Source organism: Oncorhynchus kisutch, linkage group LG23, assembly GCF_002021735.2.
Source record: "Oncorhynchus kisutch isolate 150728-3 linkage group LG23, Okis_V2, whole genome shotgun sequence".
In the NCBI taxonomy this organism is placed as follows: Eukaryota; Metazoa; Chordata; class Actinopteri; order Salmoniformes; family Salmonidae; genus Oncorhynchus; species Oncorhynchus kisutch.
In genome coordinates, this window is record NC_034196.2 from 25,652,552 (window position 1) to 25,676,415 (window position 23,864).

General features: G+C 42.4%; 1 protein-coding gene across 4 annotated transcripts in view; it reads left to right on the top strand.

Moving 5' to 3' along the window:
* LOC109868544 (erbin) overlaps window positions 1–23,864 on the top strand; it is a 115,728-nt gene continuing 91,864 nt past the window's right edge. For 2 of the 4 annotated variants that reach the window (XM_031802304.1, XM_031802306.1), the window contains exons 1-2: window positions 1–610; window positions 18,980–19,055. The gene's annotated coding sequence lies outside the window, so the exon portion shown is untranslated. The remainder of the gene's footprint in view (window positions 611–18,979; window positions 19,056–23,864) is intronic. The other 2 variants (XM_031802303.1, XM_031802305.1) reach the window with 1 other exon arrangement.

A 23,864-nucleotide genomic window follows, 5' to 3' on the forward strand; every position in this document is an offset into this window, starting at 1 on the left:
ACTCAGATGCAAGGTTGTCGCCGTACTGGGTCAACGATACAGCCGCATACACTGGTGTTGGCTCGGTAGACTGGCCAACTCTGTGTTCTTGCTACAAACGAGATGTGTGCATACATTTTTGAATGACAAAAATAACAAGAGATTAGGACTGAAAACATTTGGGTGCGTCGTTCTTCTGAAGAAAGGATTCTGCTTTGGCGAATTTTTTTTTCTTTTGCCTTCTGTATTTCCTTGGCTGTTGTGGACATTTTGGATTCCTTTTTAGTTTTAATGTTCGTTTTTAAAAATTTACCCAAATACAATTATTATTTTGATAACTCTTTCCCCCGTTTATTTTAGTAATCGCTTTTTGTTTATGTATTGTCTGACTGGGCACTTTTTCAGCGAGACGCAAACTCTGAACAGTAAAGAACTTTTGAGGGGATTGGTCTCGCGAAAGAATGCGTCTGACTGATTAGCTAGCCAGCTAGCTAGCTAGGTGTAATTTAAGTGGATGCTTGGAAGAAACAAACCTTGTCGGCCAGCGAATTTATACAGTTTAAAACGTTGGTGGATTTAACCATTTTCGGACTATATATCAAATGAGAAACTAAATCGACACCGTTGTATGGTAAGTGAAGTCTAACGACACTCGTTATCACTGTAGCTATATAGGTAGCAGTTGGCTAGTGTGTGTGGTCATGAGCAAACGCGTTAGCTAGTTACCCAGTCGCGTCGCTAGCCGGGGGGGGGGGCTAGCTTGCACTCTTTACAGGTGGATTTCCTTACGAATGGAGTTGGCTAACTAATAATTACTAATGCAGTTTCGTTGGTTGGTTATTGTGGTGAAACAAACTAGATAGTTTGGTTTTACAAGTGGCAATATCACAATCTGGCAATTTACGTGACTCGTTTTACTTGTTTTGTTTTCTTACACTGGAATGTCATTAACGTTAATGTAGCTACTGTTTACTTTCCGTTAACGTTAAGCTATCTGACATTAGGTACTTTAATAGCTAGCTAGAAGGCTACCAACCTACAGCCCAATTAATTATCTGACATTGTCAATAAACAGGACTCGTGCCTCTAGACAATCAGTATAATGCGGAAATATGTTGTTGTTCATCGCTTCCTGTGTCGCACACCTTCAGTTCGTATTCGAGGACCGATGTCCTGCTGTACTCGGCATTTTCATTTAATTAACTTTTAACTTTGTTAATAAGATTAGCTATCTAGTATCCAAACTAGCTAACTTCAATCAGTTGGCTTTGATCCTGTGTTATTGACCCGAGACAGTGAGGCTAATCTCGCGACGGATGTATCTGAAGGTGATAAGAACGTATCTAATGGCATTCTCACTATAGCTACCTAGCTAGAATGATTAGAACCCTGCAATGACTGGGATCTTAAGTGGGTGGTGAAAATTCTATCATTATTTGTTAACCTTTTTGTATTTACCCTGGTTAAATAGACTATTACTAGCTTTACCTGTGAGCCATCCTATGCTTAGGTCTATGGAGTAATGGCTGTCTTTTTTTTCTTCTTTTTTTAATAAATACAAAATTACTGGTTTGTTACTTTTGTGGCTAGTGAGCCTAGAGAATTAGCAGGTGAGGAATCTAACAGGATAGGTTCGAGGCACTTGGTAGGTTCATCTTCACTGTGGATTATCAATTTCACAATTCTGCACCTCCAGGTTATTAGAACTATCCAAAGGTGAACCTGTTGACCTGACAACCTGAGCTGTTCATTATTGTGTGACAACTGGGGAAAATGCCATCCCATAAAGATCTAGCCAGTGAGGTTGCCATCCTCTTACAGGTAGTCTCTTTACCACACCTGCTGTCTCGACCTCTGAATGCTCCGCTACGAAAAGCCAACTGACATTTACTCCTGAGGTGCTGACATATTGCACCCTCTATAACCACTGTAATTATTATTTCACCATGCTGGTCATCTTTGAACATCTTGAAGAACAATCTGGCCTTAATTGCTATGTACTCTTATAATCTCCACCAGACACAGCCAGAATAGGACTGGCCACCCCTCAGAGCCTGATTCCACTTTCTCGGGAGATTTACCTAGGCACCGTGCTTCTACATCTGCATTGCTTGCTCTTTGGGTTTTAGGCTGGGTATCTGTGTAAGCACTTTGTGACATCTGCTGATGTAAAAAGGCTTTATACATACATTTGATTGACATACAGCAGCAGACGAGCGATCCTTTCGAGTGGTTTTTGATTGATCTTGTTGGTTGGATTGATTCCTTTTAACCATACCTTGCTATAAAGGAAGTAGGCTATTTGCATTTTGGTTAGTATAATATGATAGCAAAAGACACATGTAACCAAAACAACAATCTGGGACGATTCTGTGATAATATTTCCATGGCTAAAAGGAAAACACAAAGCAGATATTACATTCAAATGTAAGAACAACAATACATGTTCACATAAAATAAATGTATTCAAATTGGTAACATTTAACAACAAATCATAACCCCACCGCCACCATTGGGCACTCTGTTCACAACGCTGACATCAGAAAATCACTCACCCACACGATGCCATACAAATGGTCAGCGGTTGGCCGGTAGGACATACTGACAAATTCTCGGAATAAAATTGTTGGAGGCGGCTTATGGTAGAGAAATGAACAATAAATTCTCTGGTGGACAATCCTGCCGTCAGCATGCCAATTGCATCTGAGGCCTTGTGTCCTTGTGTTGTGCACATTTGAGTGGCCTTTTGTCCCCAGCACAAGGTGCACCCGAGTAATGATCATGCTGTTTAATCAGCTTCTTGACCTGTCAGGTGGATGGATTGGCTTAAGCGTGTGCTACGAGTGGGTGCTGCTATGGTGACCAGTGAGCTGAGATCAGGCAGAGCTTTACCTAGCAGATACTTGTAGATAACCTGTAGCCAGTGGGTTTGGCGACGAGTATGAAGCGAGGGCCAACCAACGAGAACGTACAGGTCGCAGTGGTGGGTAGTAATATGGGGCTTTGACAAAATGGATGGCACTGTGATAGACTGCATCCAATTTGGTGGAGTGTTGGAGGCTATTTTATAGATGACATCGCCAAAGTCGAGAATCGGTAGGATGGTCAGTTTTACGAGGGTATGTTTGGCAGCATGAATGAAGGATGCTTTGTTGCGATAGAGGAAGCCAATTCTAGATTTAATTTTGGATTGGAGATGCTTAATGTGAGTCTGGAAGGAGAGTTTACAGTCTAACCAGACACCTAGGTAATTGTAGTTGTCCACGTATTCTAAGTGATCGATTGAATAGCTTGCATTTAGTTTTACTTGCATTTAAGAGCAGTTGGAGACCACGGAAGGAGAGTTGTATGGCATTGAAGCTCGTCTGGAGGTTAGTTAACACACTGTCCAAAGAGGGGCCAGAAGTAAACAGAATGGTGTCGTCTGCGTAGAGGTGGATCATTGAATCACCAGCAGCAAGAGCGACATCATTGATGTATACAGAGAAGTGAGTCGGCCTGAGAATTGAACCATGTGGCAGTCTCTATGGGGGTGCCAGAGGTTCGGACAACAGGCCCTTCGATTTGACACACTGAACTCTATCAGCGAAGTAGTTGGTAAACTAGGCGAGGCAATCATTTGAGAAGCCAGGGCTGTTGAGTCTGCCAATAAGAATGTGGTGATTGACAGAATCGAAAGCCTTGGCCAGGTCGATAAATACGTTAATAGTAGTAGTTATTCATGGCATTTTCCATGGAGCCCTCTTTTGCTTCACAATGGTCTGATCCGTCCCCCCGGAAAGGAAATATTTAGATGGATCCTTCAGATCCATTCCATGCCATGCTTATATCACATGTTCTTGGTACAGACTGAGCATCAGATATTCTGTAGATCATTTTATGTTGGTGAGTAAGAAGAAAGCACCTCATGAAACCTAGGCCGTACCCATGGGTAAGTTATTGGTTTTGTATTGTGTATTACGTGCCACTTGGAAACAACAATAATTTAGAACGATATAATCTTGAAAAGAAAAGGACATATATTCAATATGATGCCTCTGAGGCTGTGTAGCCTAATCTACCCTGTTTAAGGCTCAATAGGTGACTCGGTTACTGTCATGAGGAATCAATGTGTAGTGGAGCATGACTCCAGTGTCCTTAGATTGACCTTCATTGATTACCCATATTTGTGGAAATTGGGATGGGAACAGCAGTTTTGGAACAGTTTGATTTTCATCTGCATCCTGAGAATAAGCTCAAGCATGCTCTCTTATTCCCTGTCTCTCTTTAATCTAATTCACTTCAGATATTACACTGAAACCCCTTTCATCATCGATGGGGAGTGGGGGCTGGCCTTTTGGACTGCTAATGTAACTGAGCCCTTCCTGCTGTGGCACAGCAAAGTGACTGTTCCCCCAGTGGCTTCTCTCTAGAAGATGGGGCCTATATCAGGCCATTTGGCTTTGACAGTGTCGTGTTCACCGTCAGCCCATTGACTGATTCCCTATCCATCTGCCCTTCGCTCAATACATCAAAAAACAGTCCATTGACATTAATCCAACTGGATTAATGGCCCCAGAGAATGCTTTTTATCTCTATTTTCACAGGGTTGTGTGGTATTGTCACAAACTACTACATATCTATAGGAAGACACCATGACAGTTTATTTTTGCTCCTTGTCCCTCTGAGCTGTGTGGGGGGGATTTTGCCCCAGCACTAGGTCTCAATGATTAGTAAAAACAGGTGTTATAGGCTAATGCTAGGCTCGAAGTGGACCAAAGCCTGCATACACCTAACAGCCTGCATAAACTCACAAGACAAGGCGTTGAGTAAACCCTATAGGTCTACTGCTACTGTACCACAGTCAAGAGAAAGTCAGTTGGACAGTTTCTGTTGATGTCTGGTTTGCTGGTGTGAATGGCAACCTCATACCTCCATCTCCCGAACTCACTCGGAGGATGTCCTAAAACCAGGGCATAAATGCTATTTTCTTGTTGCTGCGGGAGGGTGGCCATGTTAAGGGTAGAGGTCGACCGATTAATTGGAATGGCCGATTAGTTAGGGCCGATTTCAAGTTTTCATAACAATCGGACATTTTTGGGCGCCCGATCTGCCGATTTAAAAAAAAAAAAAAAAAAAATGACGTTTAGAAATATATTTTTTTATACCTTTATTTAACTGGGCACGGCAGTTAAGAACACATTCTTATTTTCAATGACGGCATAGGAACGGTGGGTTAACTGCCTTGTTCAGGGGCAGAAGACAGATTTTCACCTTGTCAGCTCGGAGGATCTAATCTTGCAACCTTACAGTTAACTTGTCCAACGCAATAACGACCTGCCTCTCTCTCGTTGCACTCCACAAGGAGACTGCCTGTTATGCGAATGCAGTAAGCCAAGATAAGTTGCTAGCTAGCTTTAAACTTATCTTATAAAAAACAATCAATCATAATCACTAGTTAACTACACATGGTTGATGATATTACTAGATATTATCTAGCGTGTCCTGCTTTGCATATAATATGACCGAGCATACAAGTATCTAAGTATCTGACTGAGCGGTGGTAGGCAGAAGCAGGCACGTAAACATTCATTCAAACAGCACTTTCGTGCGTTTTGACAGCAGCTCTTCGTTGTGCGTCAAGCCTTGTTTATGACTTCACGCTTATCAACTCCTGAGATGAGGCTCGTGTAACCGAAGTGAAATGGATAGCTAGTTAGCGCACGCTAATTGTCGTTGTGTTGCTGGTTCGAGCCCAGGGAGGAGCAAGGAGAGGGACGGAAGCTATACTCTTACACTGGCAATACTAAAGTGCCTATAAGAACATCCAATAGTCAAAGGTTAATGAAATACAAATGGTATAGAGGGAAATAGTCCTATAATTCCTATAATAACTACAACCTAAAACGTCTTACCTTGGAATATTGAAGATTCATGTTAAAAGGAACCACCAGCTTTCATATGTTCCTAATGTTCTGAGCAAGGAATTGAAACGTTAGCTTTCTTACATAGCACATATTGCACTTTTACTTTCTTCTCCGACACTTGCAATATTTAAACCAAATTGAACATGTTTCATTATTTACTTGAGGCTAAATAGATTTTATTAATGTATTATATTAAGTTAAAATAAGTGTTCATTCAGTATTGTTGTATTTGTCATTATTACAAATACGGTTAAAAAAATCGGGCCGATTTTTTGGTCCTCCAATAATCGGTATCAGTGTTGAAACATCATAATCAGTCGACCTCTAGTTAAGGGGGTATAGGAGGAAAGGGCAATCAACATTTAAGATGGTTTTCATTGTGAGTTTGTGTTGCCAAGACAGCAGGAATGGGAACGGTTGTTGGATTAGTGAGGCAAGGGCCTTGTTCGCTGGAGGACTCCGACCCAAAAGAATCCTGAGTCGGACTAGGACGGCTCCATTACATACACTGACCCTAATGTTGCTGTTTGACAAAATGGCAGTAAGCATGATTATACAGTAAACATCAGTATATTCTTTGATAGCAGACACAAAATGGGTCTCTTTTGTAGAACATTTACGAGAGTGATACTGGGACAGCAATGGAGAAGACCATTTGATGTGTTTTGTATACAGAGATGAGCCCGAGGCATTGAGAGAGCTCTGTTTATGTCGGTGTGACGATGACGATGTGTGTTAGGAGGGGTGGCAGCCTTGGTAGCTGCAGACAAAACTGGTTGTTGGAGGCAACACAAAATCCCCCTAAGTTTTCTGTATTCGGGCGAAATAAACCATGATCTCACAAGATTACACTGTCAGAACTAGGGCTATGGCGGTCATGACATCTTGTCAGCTGGTGATTGTCAAGTAAATATCTGCCAGTCTCACGGTAATTCACTGTTAATTAACATAAACACTTAGCATCTCCTGGCTTCCACGCATAGCCTACAAGTCACTAATGCAGACCTTTGGAACATCTACATTTAAAAAAGTTTAAGTCCATTTAATATAGCCTACACCATAACAATAAATCCATTATTTATTTTAGACAGGTCTAAAGAAACATGATATTAATGAAATGTAGTCTATTTCAGAAGAACAGAATAGCATACGTGCCCTTATGTTAGGCCATGATCTGGCTATGCCATATGGCTTTGGTCTGCAAAATGAACTAGTGTAGGCAAGATTTGCTTACAATTCCATGGCATTATTTTATAGTATGAAGAATACAATTGAACATAGCTGAATAAAATAGAAAGGATGTTTTCTCCAAACAATTTCTGAGGGAGGGCGCACTTGCAGCTAGTCTGTGTTGAGCGTTTAACAAAGAAACAGGTCCTCCTATCTTAATTTAGAGTTATTTATGCAACTTTAGTTGCGAGGCAAACGTTGGGCTATATATTTTGATTTTTCATCCATTTTAAGGCTGCATGATGTGACCAACGATGATTTGAAAAAAGTTGCATGAAAGACATGCCTCAAATTTCCCGGCGGCATTCCCCTAATGTGGCCGTAATGCCCCATAAAAAAATAAAAAAAAACATCAATGCCTTTTGCGGCCAGTGGCAGTTGTGCACTTGGGCTGAATATAATAATTATAATTCCCTTCTCCTGGCTGCGTGTTCCAAAGCACCTTTCATTCACATGGCTCTCTCAGATATCTCAAATCTTATTAGCCAATGCCCATTAGCTCCGAAGAAGGCTTCAAGTGAAGACAGACACATCAGGACGCAACTGTGAATTCTGAGGGCGTATTGAAGATGTTAGAAGAACTATCCACATTTACTTTTCGTCAGACAACAACATGAGAAGGCCTAATGAACCGCAAAAGGACTAGCTTATGTCAATCTACTATCTCCCATAGTGCAAAAGTTGACCTAACTTGTCATTTTGTGTGAGAAAGACATATTCCAAACATAGTCTGGGAAAGTACTGGGATGCGATAGATCCCAAATTATTACAAACACTCGCATCAAAAAAACTTTTAAAAGCAATGAGGCTGATGCAACAGATCAGAACTTTGTTCCAAAATGCAATCAATTAGCGGGAAAACAGCATTCACAAAAGTGACCATAAATGTGATAATGCATGTAATGCTTAATTATAAAGGTGTATTTTTATGGTGAAAATTATATTCCCCAAACATGAAGCACACGCCACCTATCTTTGTGGCGGCAGGGTAGCCTAGTGGTTAGATCGTTGGACTATTAACTGGAAGTTTGCAAGTTCAACCCCCCGAGCTGACAAGGTACAAATCTGTCATTCTGCCCCTAAACAGGCAGTTAACACACTGTTCCTAGACTGTCATTGAACATAAGAATTTGTTCTTAACTGACTTGCCTAGTTAAATAAAGGTCAAATTTAAGTTGTGATACAAAGTTTCAAAATATTTAGGCCTATGGGCTAGGCTACATGAGGTGCGGGACTATGATTGGAAAAAGTCAACAACAACAAAAAAGGCATGCACTGTTTCTTGCCTTACTGCACACAAGCTTGGCACAAGTGATAATATACAATTCACAAGGGATAGGGTAATATTGTCACCCATCAGACTATTCTTGATTTAATTTTGTCTTTACGTATACTAAATAATGTTTTTTATTTTTTTTATTTAACATTTATTTAACCAGGAAGGGCTCATTGAGATTTGAAATCTCCTTTTCAAGAGCTTCCTGGCCAAGATAGGCCTCACCAAGTATTACACAATTACAGACAGACAACATGAACAACTACAGGTGATCTAGTAAAAAAACATAGAATCACTGCATTGTATGCCACTAAATAATATATACATTTTTTATTTAACATTTATTTAACCAGGAAGGGCTCATTGTATGCCTTGGGCATACAATGCAGCGTAGGCATAGCCTATAAACCTACTGTTTTTAATCTATTAATTCAGGTTCACAGTGCGGACCGAACCGAGATCCCCGTACTGAACTGTACGAATTCGTGTACCTTTACACCCCTGGAAGAACTTGTCCCGATTGGTGTTTTTAAATCATTGATGAAGGATTTTGAGGCTGATTCCCTGACCTGTCAATGTTTTTAATTTGCAGTTTTATGATTTTGTTATACTCTTGTGAATTCTATGTTTTTTTACTAGATCACCTGTAGTTGTTCATGTTGTCTGTCTGTAATTGTGTAATGGCTTGGTGAGGCCTATCCTGAGCTGAAAAAGCTATTAAGGCTATTACTTTAAAACAACTAGAGCCTATGCACACATTGTAATCCAAATTAAATCTTAATTGGCGCATTTTAAACTACTTTTGAGAGCTGCAGCCGGGAACTAATTTGGCTTCCCAGTAGGTTATAAGGGCGACGGACAGAGAGTACGTCACCACTGCCCAACCAGAATAGCCTATGCAGCTGCCGACACCTCGCACATGTTGACACATTTATGCCGACATCACCTCACTTTTCCTACCACCAGAGCAAGACGGCAATGCATTCAAGCAGCCCTTCACAGCTGACTGACCGGACCAAATAAATTACAGGAGCGATGGCAATGTTCATAGCCGCAGATATGCGCCCATTCCCGGTAGTAGAAATGTGTAGGGGTTTCAGCACTTTATGAAAGTGGTCGAGCCACATTAAGCTTCGCCCTCTGGCACCCATTTCCACAAAATGGTAGTAACCGCTCTATATAAGCAAGCTAAAGGTATCAATGAATTGGCCAATGCACCCTGTGTTGTGATTTACTACAGATGGATGGACATCCAGGGCTACAGAGAGCTACTTAACAGTGTCAGCCCATCACATTGGTGGGAAATGAGAAGTACAGTGCTACAGACAAGTCCCCTTTATGAGTCACACAAGTGTGCTTTTTTTAGTTTTTGTCAGAAAACATAGGATAGGCCTATACAATGTCTGGCCTATATATAGTCCAGTGGTTCCCAACCAGGTGTACTAGGACCCCTTGGGGTATTTGTCCTATCCACGGGGGTATTGGTATTTATTAGGATCCCCATTAGTCGCTGCAAAAGCAGCAGATACTCATCCTGGGTTCCACATGAACATGACATAATACATGGTACAGAACAATATTATTTAAGGACTAAACTACATAAATGGGGGGGGGGGGGGGGTACTTGAAGACTCAGGCGACCATACGCTTACTGGTCAAATGCACACGAGGGGGTATTTCAGGGGTACTCCAGGCAGAGCCAACTTCATTGGTGGTACACTTCCAGAAGGTTGAACCACTGAAACTGCGCTCTGTGCGAAGCTTCGCATTCTGACCAACGAAGGATAGGCCTATTCCTGATCTGGCACATCTGCGTGGCACCTTCAGAATTCAAATCTTTGTAAAATGGCTTACGCAATATTTGGCTGTATTAGTTGAGTGACAACTAATCTAATTTGCTAGGTTATTTTTATAAAATGCGCTGTTTTTTTTACCGGAAGAAAAGTAGCTTAAGCTACCACCAGAGACACAACCCTCATCTGGCTATACATGCTGAATGGGGTTGACATTAGAATAATTTGCATAATTTTGTGGAATTAAATTGGCCCGTGTGTATTTTCCTTAGCCGTTTTGTATTTGATTTATTACACGTGCACAGCATACAGAGCCTATTTTGAGGGAAGTATCACCTCCTTGCTAGAGCTCAGCTCATTGCTGCTGTAGTGAAATGTGCTTTTATAAGCCCAACAATTCTAAATGCAATTCTAGATGGCCACAATTAAAAGGCTACTATTTTTTTAAAGTAGCTACACATTTTGAAAAGTAGGTGATAGCCCATTTAATATCAGCCAAAAACCCATTCTTGGTACGCAATTCGCAAGATTTGGTTGACTTTCTAATATAGCTGTAACATTTGTCAGTTTGCATAACATTTGATATGACAGTCTGACAAATGTAACTCACATCTGTGCACTCTGCCTCCCCATTCTGCCTCTGACCCACTTTAGAGAACATCTGTCTCTCACTACATTTCTCTCCCCCTCCCTCTCTCTACTACAGCTTGACTGTTACACATTCACAAAGCCAAATTCTTCTTATTTTCAATTAAGTGGCCACAATGAGCGAGACAATCCGGAGCATATTTAAGCATAAGTACGCCACACATTATCACATGTAGCCTAAACATGTGTAAGGGTTGACACAGAAGGAGGCCTACACTCTCTAGCTCCCTTAATTCACTGTTTATTGTTAGGCCTATCTGAGTGCCAGAAACAAAAGTTTGCTTTGCTTTGTCCAGGGCAGGTTACTGTGCGTAAACAGCAGTTAGTACAGTAATAATGAGTGTACATAGGCCTAAATGTGCCTGTGTTCTAGTATTTGGAGTATTGGTTTGATGCAGATAATACATTTTTGTATTGGCTAATGCTCTGTGTCTGGTGTCTACTAGATGCAGATCAGACACTGGGTTGCTTTGCTCTTATTCACTTCACAGCACACCAGAGGGAGAGTACTACAGATGCCCTTTACCTGTGTGTGTGTGTGTGTGTGTGTGTGTGTTTGCATATACACAGTGTGTACTTTATAGGCCTACTGAATATGATGGCCGAGGGTTTCCATGGCCGAGCAGCCGCACACAAGCCTAAGATCACCATGCGTAATGCCAACCGTCGACTGGAGTGATGTAAAGCTCACCACCATTGGACTCTGAAGCAGTGGAAAGGTGTTCTCTGGAGTCATTAATCACGCTTCACCATCTGGCAGTCTGACAGATGAATCTAGGGTTTGGTGGATGCCAGGAGAACACTACCTGCCCGAATGCATAGTGCCAACTGTAAAGTTTTGGTGGAGGAGGAATAATGGTCTGGGGCTGTTTTTCATGGTTCGGGCTAGGCCTCTTAGTTCCAGAGAAGGGAAATCTTAACGCTTCAGCATACAATGACATTCTAGACAATTCTGTGCTTCCAACATTGTGGCAACAGTTTGGGGAAGGCCTTTTCCTGTTTCAGCATGCACAATGCTTCCGTGCACAAAGCGAGGTCCATACAGAAATGGTTTGTCGAGATCGGTGTGGAAGAACTTGACTGGCCTGCACAGAGCCCTGACCTCAACCCCATCGAACACCTTTGGGATGAATTGGAACGCCTACTGCGAACAAGGACTAATCGGCCAACATCAGTGCCCAATCTCACTAATGCTCTTGTGGCTGAATGGAAGCAAGTCCCCGCAGCAATGTTCCAACATCTAGTGGAAAGCTTTCCCAGAAGAGTGGAGGCTGTTATAGCAGCAAAGGGGGGGACCAACTCCATATTAATGCCCATGATTTTGAAATGAGATGTTCAACGAGCAGGTGTCCACATACTTTTTGTCATGTAGTGTATGTGTGAATGCGTGGAGCCATTAGTAAATCCATGATACTTAAAGATTGTATTATGAAATAATACATTTTCCATAACCAACTATATTGTATTTTCAGCTGTTTTGAAACTGGTGTACAAAAAAGAAAGTAAAGATGTAAAAACCTAAACTTAAGAACGGGAAGCATAGAACTAGTGCACAATGATGATGCAGCCCAGTAGTGTGCTCAGCTGACTGTGACACACACAGACAGTGTTGGGCTGCACTGTAGCTCCATTGTGCTGTATGGGCTCAGGGAGAGTCAAGGCAAGGGGGGGGGGGGGGGGGGGGTTGATCAGCTGGCAAGGTCACAGGCCGCAATGACATGTGTAGGCAGACAATACTGGTCTGATGTACTCTGGGTTTAGAGGAATGATGAAGAACCTACTATTGAGGCCTTGTGTGGATACACCTTGTAGTCTATAGCCACAGTAGATTAGGCCTCACAGGCTACACTCTAGGCTGTGTATGCTAATGCTACTTTTTTTGTGTGGCTTTCCAAGAGGTGTAGGCTATGTGCCTATAGACCATTTCCCAGTACATAAAACACTGACGTCATGGACAAATGTGCACGACTCTTGGCAAAAGTAAGAAAGAGCCTAGATTTAAGTTTTTATTACTTCTAAACAAAAACCTTTTTGGGCTATCATACGCTTACAATTATGTTTTGATTCTTGCTAGAACAGTCGCTAAGATTATTTTTGTTTGTGATCTTTGCAAAATAACTATTTTGGATGCAGCCGTTGTTAGCTAGAATGCTAACGCTCATTGATATAGGCTTTAGCAAAAGCTAGCCATTTTAAGTGTTTCTTAAGTATAATGCATTTGATTTGCAATGATGACGCGAACATTATATTAAGCAGGACATTCATACAAGCCTTAAAATCCAATTATAATCCAAAAGTAGTGAAATGCATTCATAAGCAACATGTAAATAGAGGCTTTTTTTTGCTGCCGTTCTATAAGGTAGTGTAGGATAGGCCAATAGCATACACTAGCCTCATTCTTGACAAAACAGACACCTAATCTAGCAATGTTTTTCAGACCGCAAACAACAAGATAGATGCATCCTAAACAAGCCAAATTGTTCCTCCTTAAAATAATAACTAAATTGATAGTATTAATTTGTCCACAACAACAGTGGAGGATTATTTTAGATTAGATTTCTTTGTGTTGTGACAAGTTAAAATGATGCAGCAGTCCTGTCAGTTGCATACAAAACAGAGATGTCATGCGTATTTCCCACTCCCTGCCTTAGTCATAATAATACAGCTATTGTCATTTGACATCTCACAAATGTTTCATTAACCAATAGTCTATTCATGCATGTCCTTACAAAAATACTGGGCAAATTTAATTACCATTAAACTCACATGAATTTAAGATTGATTCTAGGAATGTTAATCGGTTAGCCGGAGAAAATGCATTTGATCAGTCATGCTTATCGGTCTACATGGTCAATTGTGGCGCATATGTGTTTTTGTTAGTCGTCATGCATTTTATTTATCACACGCCTACAGCATACAGAGAGCCTAGTTTGAGGAGTGGAATAGTCTTCCATCTGCCCTACTGCACAAGAGTAGCTCCTCAAAGCCTGAAGGCTACTGAAGTGAAACCTGCTTTTGTAAACTCAGTCATAGCGCAACAAATAACAATTCTAAATGCAATCGTGGGTAAAAAAAAAAATGAAAAGTTGGTTGCCATAATTTAAAAGGAGCTATTTTATTTCTCAATCTCAACTCGTAGCGCGCCGCCCATTCGCCATTCGGGTGTATAGGCTACAGCCTGCCTACCGTTGACTATCAGCGCGTCACCCACCACTTTGCAATGTGATCTTGAGGCAGTATAATCAAAGATTTTTTATAACTAAACCAAGATAGACCACACACCGTCGTTTCAAATGGGAACAAATGAGTAATAGTGGGCAGAACAAGCAAGGAGGTGGGTAGAGCCAAGCATGAGCTAGCGAGATCCTATTGGCGCATTCCAGCATTCATTTGCACATTTCAAATCAAAATCAAATGATCAAATCAAATTGTATTAGTTACATGCACCGAATACAACAGGGGTAGACTTTACAGTGAAATGCTTACTTACGAGCCCCTAACCAACAATGCAGTAAAAAAAATGGAGGGAAAAAAACAAAAAAATGATAAGAACAAGAAATAAAAGTGACAAGTAATTAAAGAGCAGCAGTAAGATAACAACAGTGAGACTATGTCCAGGGGGTACCGGTACAGAGTCAATGTGCAGGGACACTGGATAGCTGAGGTAATATGTACATGTGGGTAGAGTTATTAAAGTGACTATGCATAGATGATAACAGCAGAGAGTAGCAGTGGTGTAAAAGAGGGGTGGGGGGGGGGCAATGCAAATAGTCTGGGTAGCCATTTGATTAGGTATTCAGGAGTCTTATGGCTTGGGGGTAGAAGCTGTTTAGAAGCCTCTTAGACCTAGACTTGGCGCTCTGGTACCGCTTGCTGTGCGGTAGCAGAGAGAACAGTCTATGACAAGGTTGGCTGGAGTCTTTGACCATTTTTAGGGCCTTCCTCTGACACTGCCTTGTATTAAGGTCCTGGATGGCAGGAAGCTTGTGATGTACTGTGCAGTTCGCACTACCCTCTGTAGTGCCTTGCGGTCGGGAGGCCGAGCTGTTTCCATACCAGGCAGTGATGCAACCAGTCATGATGCTCTCGATGGTGCAGCTGTAGAATCTTTTGAGGATCTGAGTACGCATTAGAGGTCGACCGATTATGATTTTTCAACGCCGATACCGATTATTGGAGGGCCCCCCCCCCCCCCCCCCCCCCCCCCCAAAAAAAAGCCGATGCCGATTAGTCGGCCGATTAAAAAAATATATATATATATATTTTATTTTATTTTTAATTTGTAATAATGACAATTATAACAATACTGAATGAACACTTTTATTTTAACTTAATATAATACATCAATAAAATCAATTTAGCCTCAAATAGATAATGAAACTATTTGGTTTAAATAACGCAAAAACAAAGTGTTGGAGAAGAAGGTAAAAGTGCAATATGTGCTATGTAAGAAAGCTAACGTTTCAGTTCCTTGCTCAGAACATTAGAACATATGAAAGCTGGTGGTTCCTTTTAACATGAGTCTTCAATATTCCCAGGTAAGAAGTTTTAGGTTGTAGTTATTATAGGAATTATAGGACTATTTCCCTCTATACCATTTGTATTTCATTAACCTTTGACTATTGGATGTTCTTATAGGCACTTTAGTATTGCCAGTGTAACAGTATAGCTTCCGTCCCGCTCCTCCCTGGGCTCGAACCAGGAACACAACGACAACAGCCACCCTCAAAGCAGCATTACCCATGCAGGGCAAGGGGAACAACCACTCCAAGGCTCAGAGCGAGTGACGTTTGAAACACTATTAGCGTGCGCTAACTAGCAAGCCATTTCACTTCGGTTACACCAGCCTCATCTCGGGAATTGATATGCTTGAATTCATAAACAACGCGATGCTTGACGCATAACGAAGAGCTACTGGCAAAATGCACGAAAGTGCTGTTTGAATGAATGTTTACGCGCCTGCTTCTGCCTACCACCGCTCAGTCAGATACTTGTATGCTCAGTCAGATTATATGCAACGCAGGACATATCTAGTAATATCATCAACCATGTGTAGTTAACTAGTGATTTATGATTGATTGATTGTTTTTTATAAGATAAGTTTAATGCTAGCTAACAACTTACCTTGGCTTACTGCATTCGCGTATCAGGCGAGGCAGGTCGTTATTGCGTTGGACTAGTTAACTGTAAGGTTGCAAGATTGGGTCCCCCGAGATGACAAGGTGAAAATCTGTCGTTCTTCCCCTGAACGAGGCAGTTAGCCCACCGTTCCTAGGCCGTCATTGAAAATAAGAATGTGTTCTTAACTGACTTGCCTAGATAAATAAAGATTAAATAAAGGTCTAAAAAAAAAAAAAATCTGCAAAATCGGTGTCCAAAAATAATTGTTCTGAAAACTTGAAGTCGACCTCTAGTACCCATGCCAAATCTTTTCAGTCTCACGAGGGGGAATAGGTTTTGTCGTGCCCTCTTCATGACTGTGTTGGTGTGCTTGGACCATGTTAGTTTGTTGGTGATGTGGACACCAAGGAACTTGAAGCTCTCAACCTGCTCCACTGCAGACCTGTCAATGAGAAGGGTGGCGTGCTCAGTCATCTTTTTCCTGTAGTCCACAATCATCTCTTTTGTCTTGATCACATTGAGGGGTTGTTGTCCTGGCACCACACGGACAGGTCTCCGACCTCCCTATAGTCTGTCTCATTGTTGTCGGTGATCAGGCCTACCACTTGTGTCATCAGCCAACTTAGTGAACAGGGAGTACAGGAGGGGGCTGAGGATCAGCGTGGCGGATGTATTGTTACCTACCCTTACCACCTGGGAGCGGCCCGTCAGGAAGTCCAGGGTCCAGTTGCAGAGGGAGGTGTTTAGTCCCAGGGTTCTTAGCTTATTGATGAGCTTTGAGGACACTATGGTGTTGAACGCTGAGCTGTAGTCAATGAGTAGCATTCTCACATAGGTGTTCCTTTTGTTCAGGTGGGAAAGGGCAGTGTGGAGTGCAATAGAGATGGCATCATCTGTGGATCTGTTGGGACGATATGCAAATTGGAGTGGGTTTAAGGTTTCTGGGATAATGGTGTTGATGTGAGCCATGACCAGCCTTTCAAAGCACTTCATGACTACAGACGTGACTGCTACAGGTCGGCGTGATCACACAGTCTTCCAGAACAGCTGGTGCTCTCTTGCATGTTTCAGTGTCATTTGCCTCGATGCGAGCATAGAAGTAGTTTAGCTCATCTGGTAGGCTCATGTCACTGGGCAGCTCTCGGCTGTGCTTTCCTTTGTAGTCTAATGGTTTGCAAGCCCTAACACATCCGACGAGTTCCACTCCTCGAAAGCGTAAGCTCTAGCCTTTTGCTCAGTGCGGATGTTGCCTATAAGACATGGCTTCCGGTTGGGGTATGTACGTGTGGTCAATGTGGGGATGATGTCATCGATGCACTTATTGATGAAGCCATTGACTGATGTGGTGTACTCCAATGCCATCGGAGGAATCCCAGAACATATGTCAGTCTGTGCTAGCAAAACAGTCCTGTAGCTTAGCATCTGCTTCATCTGACCACTTTTTTATTGATCAAGTCACTGGTGCTTCTTGCTTTAATTTTTGCTTGTAAGCATTTCCGTTAGGGAACGTATACTCTGAAGTGCTCGTGTGCAATTACTCAATTAGCCTTTGCACTCCTAAACAACACATTGTTTTTTTACTTTGGCAATGGGTAAAGTCTACAAAACGTAGTCCACTCTGTTCGTAACAGATAGTAGTTTTGGGAACTGCAAACTGTATTGAGATGAAATGTTAATCAATGTGAAAATTTGCAGAATGTCGGTCAAAATCCATCTCGTTCCATCTTCACCCACTGCAGGCCACTGGGCTTCCTCTCACTACCATATATTTGGTAGTAATATCGGTCTCATTGCTCTGTCTGTGGTTTAATTGTTTGAAACCTGAACGTTTTACTTTACTTCAACTAGTGAGGCATGTCTTACCTTGTTTCAAAGTAGCCTTGCAAAATCCATCCGTAGAAACAAGGCAATTATTTTATAAAGACTTCCTCATGCCATTAACCAGAATTTCTCTCGTGTTCTATTGGATTTCATATCAACTTTCTTTCATTGTCCAGAAGCCAAAGCAGAATCCTATATTAGTAACCCATCATAGTTGTTGCTATTAGATTCACCCTTTTTTAAAGTTTCTAACAGAGATTTCAATTACTGTAACAACTGCTCGCAATAGGTTTAGAACGGTGTTTTCCGAGAACTGCATTTTGGCAAATGTTTAAAGATTACGTTTTATTATTCATTGCAAGAGTTGCAAATTCAATAATAGGCAGTAGCTTTTTGAACAGTAAAACAATAGGCTTGCTATTGTTGCATGTTTCCATTAAGCTCTTAATGAAAATTGTCCTTGTATCATGCATAGTCTCAGATAGGAAGAGTCAAAGCAGGAGGTTTCACTCTCACCAAAATATGTCCAAAATAAACCCAATACATTTCTTTGGGTTTATTTTGGGCCTAAGCTTGTCGCCTACCTTCGAGCCTTGGGAAGACTCCTATTGCCAGAGCAGAAATATAAGCATCTCGTCATCATAAACAGATCTCTGATAGTATTTTCTGTTGGTCTCTTAATTTTACTGTTTTTTAAATTTTTTTAATGAGGGTCAGTTAGTCGGCAGCAAAATTGACTGAAATTGGCATCCCTAATTGATTCAAAAGTCAATGTAGCCTAATAAGCTATTTGTAAACACTGCATTGTTTGTGTTTTGTTTTTGTTTTCAAATCGGAGTGTCACAAAAGTCGATATGTAAAACGACACAATGAAATGTCGGCCTATTGCACTGCCTCAGATAAACTGTTTATTTTATGAGCATAGCCTCAGAGAGGGGTATGGTGGAATTATGGACTCCTAGCTCCGGAGTATCACTGAATGCAATGAACAAAAACAGCTCTTTTGCAAAATCCTTACATCACATAACCCCCCCCCCCCCCCCCCCCTTTCTCCATGTTGGTTTAAGTAGATAAAGATCATTTGGCTTGGATAATCCTGTCTAATAAGGGTAATGGGCCATTTAGGCTTAACCCTAAGATTATGAGAAGATTTAGCATAAGTGTTTCTGTACTTAACCAACGTATCTGCTTATTCCCTTCTCCAGATAAGCACCTGTGCTGCTGTTGGGTCTCTCACCTGCCACCACTTGGGATCCAGTAGCCCGGGTCATAAATGACAAGGTAAGGTAATGAATGGCCTGCTGGGTATGACTTTGAGCCTTGCTCTGTGTAATGGCCTGCTTGGCTTGACTTTGAACCTAGCTCTGGCTAACATCATGACTCTGATCAAGGCTGGTTGATGAAATGTGGTGTTTTTTAATGATAAAGAACGTTTTTTCAGACAACCTCCATTTGACCCCAAAAGTGGCTGAATAGACTACCCCTCACGTATCTTTTCTGTAACATGGCAATCTCTGGATCCTCCATAGCCTTCATTGCCTTGCTCTGTTACTGGTCTGACTTTAGCTTTCTCAAGCATATGTAATTTGCAATAAGGCCTGGAAAGGGTTGTTAACATGCTTGTTTCTGTGGTCGCTCGTCTACATGATCAAGAGGTCTGACTCGAGACTGCTCGCACGCCTGTTAAATCGGTCATTTAAGACACTTTGGCCGGTCAATGTGTCCTATCTTTTGGCCTCCGGGAGAACAGGGTGGGGTGCTGTTCCTGTTGATGCTTTTCAGGTTTGGGCTCATGTTTTGCATAAGCACACCAGGAGCTCTCCTCTGAGCCTTTTGTGTAAAACACTGTGTTAAATCCTGTATTGAAATGTGCCATGGTGGGGGTACATTTCCATACAGAATTTACCACAGTGTTTTACCCAGAAGACACGTTTCGGTTTCCATCTATGCATGCCAGTACCCGTGTCTAACTTGGCCAAGGCTCCGGCGGATCTGCTCTCACTTGGGGCCAAGGGCAGGCCACTGGTACTCTTCATCTCTTCATCATTTACATAACAATGGCTAACTGTGAACACCGTCTCACAAAGCAACTGTTTTGATTATGCAGAGGTTGTTGATTTATAGACTGAAAATTGACCGCAAGAATCCTAATCTGATAAAATATGTATTTATTTTATTTCCCCTTTTTCTCCCTAATTTCGTGGTATCCAATTGGTCGTTACAGTCTTGTCCCATCGCTGCAACTCCCGTACGGACTCGGGAGAGGTGAAGGTCGAGAGCCGTGCGTCCTCCGAAACACAACCCAGCCCAGCCGCTCTGCTTCTTGACACAATGCCCGCTTAACCCCGAAGCCAGCCGCACCAATGTTTCGGAGGAAACACCGTACCACTGGCGATTGGGTCAGCATGCATTGCGCCTGGCCCGCCACAGGAGTCACTAGAGCGCGATGGGACAAGAGCATCCCTGCCAGGCCAAATCCTCCCCTAACCAGGACGACGCTGGGCCAATTGTGCGCCGCCCCATGGGTCTCCCGGTCATGGCCGGCTGCGACAGAGCCTGGACTCAAACCAGGATCTCTAGTGGCACAGCTAGCACCGCGGCACAGCAAGCACTGAATACTTGAGTACAGATTTCCAAACTAAAAATCTCTTGGAGCTGATTTCCTGATGTTTTACAGTCTATGTCCAACAATGAAAACTTGGGCCAAATAAAACCACCCACGGGCCAAATTCAGCCCGCGGGTCGCCAGAACCCTGACATAGAGGAACATATGCAATGATTTGACTGCAAATGTGGGCCTACCTACATACTCTTAATACATGCCAACAGATTTCAATCTACACACAGTGTGGGGGTTAAACTATCTGCTGATAAACAACACCAGGGTAGACAAATTGCAAGGAGGACCTGTGCTTATCCTATACTGTCGCATTGAAAAGCTTTTAAAAATTATTTTTTGAGTTGTTTCAGAAAACCTAAGTGTTGCAAGATATATTTTAATTAATGGCACATTTCCATCGGGATTTACCCCAGTGTTTTACCCGAAAGGCTCAGACTTGTCAATAACTGGTCCTTAACTATGTCATTCATTACTGTCCTAAACAGCTTTTCAGTTATTTAATAATAGGCCTAATTGATTTTTCTGAGGTCTGGACATTTCAAACTCAGCAAAAAAAGAAACGTCCTCTAACTGTCAACTGCGTTTATTTTCAGCAAACTTAACTTGTGGAAATATTTGTATGAACATAACAAGATTCAACAACTGAGACATAAAGTGAACAAGTTCAACAGACATGTGACTAACAGAAATTGAATAATGTGTCCCTGAACAAAGGGCGGGTCAATCAAAAGTAACAGTCAGTATCTGGTGTGGCCACTAGCTGCATTAAGTACTGCAGTGCATCTCCTCCTCATGGACTGCACCAGATTTGCCAGTTCTTGCTGTGAGATGTTACCCCACTTCCACCAATGCACCTGCAAGTTCCCGGACATTTCTGGGGGGAATGGCCCTAGCCCTCACCCTCCGATCCAACAAATCCCAGACGTGAGATCTGGGCTCTTCGCTGGCCATGGCAGAACACTGACATTCCTGCCTTGCAGGAAATCACGCACAGAACGAGTAGTATGGCTGGTGGCATTGTCATGCTGGAGGGTCATGTCAGGATGAGCCTGCAGAAAGGATACCACATGAGGGAGGAGGATGTCTTCCCTGTAACGCACAGCGTTGAGATTGCCTGCAAAGACAACAAGCTCAGTCCGATGATGCTGTGACACACCACCCCAGACCATGACGGACCCTCCACCTCCAAATCGATCCCGCTCCAGAGAACAGGCCTCGGGTGTAACGCTCATTCCTTTGACGATAAACGCAAATCCGACCATCACTCCTGGTGAGACAAAACTGCGACTCGTCGGTGAAGAGCACTTTTTGCCAGTCCTGTCTGGTCCAGTGACGGGGGGGTTGTGCCCATAGGTGACATTGTTGCCGGTGATGTCTGGTGAGGACCTGCCTTACAACAGGCCTACAAGCCCACAGTCCAACCTCTCTCAGCCTACTGCGGACAGTCTGAGCACTGATGGAGGGATTATGCTTTCCTGGTGTAACTCGGGCAGTTGTTGTTGCCATCCTGTACCTGTCCTGCAGGTGTGATGTTCGGATGTACCGATCCTGTGCAGGTGGTGTTACACGTGGTCTGCCACTGCGAGGATGGTCAGCTGTCCGTCCTGTAGTGCTCTCTTAGGCGTCTCACAGTATGTACATTGCAATTTATTGCCCTGGCCACATCTGCAGTCCTCATGCCTCCTTGCAGCATGCCTAAGGCACGTTCACATAGATGAGCAGGGCATCTTTCTTTTGGTGTTTTTCAGTCAGTAGAAAGGCCTCTTTAATGTCCTAAGTTGTCATAACTGTGACCTTAATTGCCTACCGTCTGTAAGCTGTTAGTGTCTTAACGACGGTTCATTGAACAAGCATGGGAAGCGGTGTTTAAACCCTTTACAATGAAGATCTGTGAATTTATTTGGATTTTTACAAATTATCTTTGAAAGACAGGGTCCTGAAAAGGGGACATTTTCTTTTTTTGCTGAGTTTATTATTGTGACCCATTCAGAGGGAAACTGAGGGCTCTCTTTTGGACCAAAACAGGATTATGTGCCATGCAATATTTCCCTGCCTTTCTCTCCCTGCCACCCACAGAAATTGTTAAAGGGTAGGTAGCATATACGTACCCACACGTAACATCTGAATTTGCATTAGAATAGTCATCAAAAGTCCCAATGCAAAGTTACACCTCATTTTTCGATTTTTCTAGTTATTACATAAAACTGATCAGAATGCCGAAGTCATGCCGAAAAAAACATTTGGGGTGTGACGTAATATAAAGGACCCGGCAAGCTAGCCTATTTCCTATAACGTAAACACCAACAGAAATAACTTCAAATGTAAAACTTCAAATTAAACCAAAACGATTGCATGCACGACTAATGTATATTTTAAACAACTTACAAGCAAATACTGAATTTATTGTTACAAATCAGCTTGCAAGGTTGCTAGCCAACTAGTCTGCTAAAGTTAGCCCTACTAGCCTGCTAACGTTAGCACTGCGTGAGTCTGCCAGTTGCTATCAACACCTAGCTTACAGCTACATTAAAGTAAACCAATGTTTTGGAAATACATAACGCCATCTAACCAGTTGTCAAGTGTTACCGGTATATGCAGTTAATTTGCCGGCTAGCCAACCAGCTAAAGTTAGTTATTTTAGCCTGCTAGACTAGCCAGCTAACTAAATGTTGGGATGTCCTCACTTGCTTGAGTAAAGACTCATGATTCCCTTTAAGAGTCTATTCCAGGCAGATGGTAATGTAGGCTACACTACTGTTACTGTTCTATCTGTGGCAGCAGCTGAAATAAGCATTTCTGCCTAGAGATTCTCCCCCATGTAGGCCTGCTCCAGAGTGCCCAATTGGACTGGTGTTGCTGACCAATCAGCCCCTTTCTGAGAGTCCCATCTGGCCTAATGAATGAGGCTGTACGGGAGATCAAACACTCTGTAAAAAGAGTAAACACAGGCCTAGGGGCCTATATGAGGACGGAAGACACATTAAAGCCAGGTCACTGTGAAGCACTTCATGAGAAGAATGTAAATTAATAACATTTGATTGATTGATTGGTAGAAGAGTTCTGTTTCTCCTCTACAATGTTGTTTCTACATTTTAGGTGCTCTCACTCCCTTATTAATCAACAAATACCTTGCGCTGCACGTCAAATGCAGCTGGCTTCTCCAGAGATGAATCCTCTTAAGCCACTGTTTAATTTCAAACTCGTTGTTGGCTAAGTGCTGGGCTGCTGAGAGACAGTGATAGTGGGAGAGAAAGGAGGAAAGTGCAGATGAGAAAGAACAATGAGGAAAAGCACAGGAGGGAGGAAGAGCCGGGGGAAAGAGCACCAGAAAGAGACGAAGAGACAAATGGAGAGAAAGAAACAAAGCTGTGGTTGAGGTCCAGGTTGAATGCATGGGGTTTCTGCTGATGAATGCCTTTGCATTAGAAGCTACAAATCCAAGCGGGCCCTTTAGAACAGCAGCAGCTCCA